Source organism: Cryptomeria japonica, unplaced genomic scaffold (genome assembly GCF_030272615.1).
Source record: "Cryptomeria japonica unplaced genomic scaffold, Sugi_1.0 HiC_scaffold_42, whole genome shotgun sequence".
Taxonomy (NCBI): domain Eukaryota; kingdom Viridiplantae; phylum Streptophyta; class Pinopsida; order Cupressales; family Cupressaceae; genus Cryptomeria; species Cryptomeria japonica.
In genome coordinates, this window is record NW_026728864.1 from 386,109 (window position 1) to 389,900 (window position 3,792).

Sequence of the window (3,792 nt, forward strand, 5' to 3'; positions counted from 1 at the left end):
GGGGAGGATGCTCGAGAACACTACCTCCCCTATATAAGTTATTTGTCCGATTCTCAAGCAGCCGAAGTCTGGTCATCGAATCGGGTCAAAGACCACAACTTCCGACTTTACCCACAATGCAAGTCATCGAATCGAACATCGGCCCCCGAGTCGGACTCCATGCGTATGTCAGGTCATCGGACCCAAATTCCGCCTTCCTGCGCATGGCGGGCCATCAATATCAACTCGGTCATCGGACCCAAACTCCGCCTTTCTGCGCATGGCACGCCTTCAAATCGGTCATCGGACCCAAATTCCGCCTTCCTGTGCATGGCGGGCCATCAACATCAACTCGGTCATCGGACCCAAATTCCGCCTTTCTGCGCATGGCACGCCATCAACTCGGTCATCGGACCCAAATTCCGCCTTCCTGCGCATGGCAGGTCATCGGACACAAATTCAGACCTCGCCAATATGCCTACGTATCGAATCGGTCATCGGACCCAACTTCCGACTTCATCCATACTGTAGGGTCTTTGAGGTTGGCGCGGTGCGCTCAACCCGGGGAGTCGACCCATCGAAGCATACACCTCCCCTATATAAGCTATTTGTCCGATTCCCACACCTGTGTAGTTTGCACCTCTGACCAGGACATCGACCCCAACTTCCGAACTCGACTGCAACGACGGCACCAGCGCCTTGGTGCGCACCTTGCGACGCACAGTCCCAACATTCGCCTTCCTGCACATGGCAGGTCATCGGACCCAAATTCCGACCTCGCGAGTATGCCTACATATCGAATCGGTCATCGGACACAACTTCCGACTTCATCCATACCGTAGGGTCTTTGAGGTTGGCGCGGTGCGCTCAACCCGGGGAGTCGACCCAACGAAGCATACACCTCCCCTATATAAGCTATTTGTCCGATTCCCACACCTGTGTAGTTTGCACCTCCGATCAGGACATCGACCCCAACTTCCGAACTCGCCTGCAACGACCGAACCAGCGCCTTGGTGCGCACCTTGCAACGCACAGTGCCAACATTCGCCTTCCTGCACATGGCAGGTCATCGGACCCAAATTCCGACCTCGCGAGTATGCCTACATATCGAATCGGTCATCGGACCCAACTTCCGACTTCATCCATACCGTAGGGTCTTTGAGGTTGGCGCGGTGCGCTCAACCCGGGGAGTCGACCCAACGAAGCATACACCTCCCCTATATAAGCTATTTGTCCGATTCCCACACCTGTGTAGCTTGCACCTCCGATCAGGACATCGACCCCAACTTCCGAACTCGACTAAAAAGACCGCACCAGCACCTTGGTGTGCACCTTGCAACGCACAGTGCCAACATTCGCCTTCCTGCACATGGCAGGTCATCGGACCCAAATTCCGACCTCATGAGCATACCTACTAATCGAATCGGTCATCGGACCCAACTTCCGACTTCATCCATACCGTAGGGTCTTTGAGGTTGGCGCGGTGCGCTCAACCTGGGGAGTCGACCCATCGAAGCATACACCTCCCCTATATAAGCTATTTGTCCGATTCCGACACCTGTGTAGTTTGCACCTCCGCTCAGGACATCGACCCCAACTTCCGAACTCGCCTGCAACGACCGAACCAGCGCCTTGGTGCGCACCAAAAGTGCGCACTTTTGGAGGGCACTTTTGTGCGCTCCAAAGGTGCGCACTTTTGGAGGGCACTTTTGTGCGCTCCAAAGGTGCGCACTTTTGGAGGGCACTTTTTGGAGGGCACTTTTGTGCGCTCCAAAGGTGCGCACTTTTGGAGGGCACTTTTTGGAGGGCACTTTTCTGCGCTCCAAAGGTGCGCACTTTTGGAGGGCACTTTTCTGCGCTCCAAAGGTGCGCACTTTTGGAGGGCACTTTTTGGAGGGCACTTTTCTGCGCTCCAAAGGTGCGCACTTTTGGAGGGCACTTTTTGGAGGGCACTTTTCTGCGCTCCAAAGGTGCGCACTTTTGGAGGGCACTTTTGTGCACTCCAAAGGTGCACACTTTTGGAGGGCACTTTTTGGAGGGCACTTTTCTGCACTCCAAAGGTGCGCACTTTTGGAGGGCACTTTTTGGAGGGCACTTTTGTGCGCTCCAAAGGTGCGCACTTTTGGAGGGCACTTTTTGGAGGGCACTTTTGTGCGCTCCAAAGGTGCGCACTTTTGGAGGGCACTTTTGTGCACTCCAAAGGTGCGCACTTTTGGAGGGCACTTTTCCTGCGCTCCAAAGGTGCACACCTAGGTGAGCACCTTCGACCACACCTTGTAGCACACCAAACTCTGACTTTCGACTTCATCCGCAATGCAGGGTCTTTGAGGTTGGCGCAATGCGCACAACCAGGGGAGTCGACCCATCAAACCCAACACCTCCCCTATATAAGCTATTTGTCTGATTCTCATACATGCGTAGCCTGCAGGAGCAATTAGGACATCGACCCCAACTTTCGGCTTCTAAACGAAAACAAGGTCTTTGAGGTTGGTGTAATGCGAACAACTAGGGGAGTCAACCCATCAAACCCAACACCTCCCCTATATAAGCTATTTGTCTGATTCTCATACATGTGTAGTCTACAGGAGCAATTAGGACATCGACCCCAACTTTTGACTTCTTAACGAAAACAAGGTCTTTGAGGTTGACGTAATGCGCACAACCAGGGGAGTCGACCCATCAAACCCAACACCTCCCCTATATAAGCTATTTGTCCGATTCTCATACATGTGTAGCCTACAGGAGCCATTAGGACATTGACCCCAACTTTTGACTTCTTAACGAAAACAAGGTCTTTGAGGTTGGCGTAATGCGCACAACCAAGGGAGTTGACCCATCAAACCCAACACCTCCCCTATATAAGCTATTTGTCTGATTCTCATACATGTGTAGCCTGCAACAACGATTAGGACATCCACCCCAACTTCTGAATTCGTCTGCGTTGACCGCACCAAAGGTGCACGCCTTGGTGCTCACCAAAATCCGACTTCCGACTTCTTCTGCTATGCGGGGTCTTTGAGGTTGGCGCAGTGCGCACAACCAGGGGAGTCAACCCACCGAATGCAACACCTCCCCTATATAAGCTATTTGTCTGATTCTCATACATGCGTAGACTGCAGCAATGATTAGGACATCCACCCCAACTTTTGACTTCTTAAACAAGACAGGGTCTTTGAAGTTGGTGCAGTGCACACAACCAGGGGAGTCGACCCATCAAACGCAACACCTCCCCTATATAAAGCTATTTGTCCGATTCTCATACGTGTAGTCTGCAGCAGCGATTAGGACATCGACCCCAACTTCCGAATTCGTTTGCATTGACCGCACCAAAGGTGCACGCCTTGGTGTGCACCTTGGAGTGCACTTTGGTGCTCACCTCGGTGCACACTTTGGTGTGCACCTCGGTGTGCACCAAAGGTGCGCACCTTGGAGCGCACCAAAGGTGTACACTTTGGAGCGCACCACATAGGGTCTTTGAGAGGTTGGCGCAGTGCGCACACCAAGGTGGGTGTTGAGGTGCGTGCCGAGGTGGGTGGGTGCTAGGGTGCGCTCCATGGTGGGTGCCAGGGTGGGTGCGTGCTAGGGTGGATTCCAAAGAGGGTCATAGGGTGGGTGCCAAGGTGGGTTGGTGATATAGTGGGTTCAAAGGTGGGTACTAGGGTGGGTTCCAAGGTGGGTCACAAGTTGGGTGCCAGGATGCGTGGGTGTTAGGTTGGGTGCCAAGGTGGGCTCCTGCGTGGGTGGGTGCTAGGGTGGGTTTCAAGGTGGACGCGAGGGCGGGTGCCAAGGTGGGTAACAAGTTGGGTGTTAGGA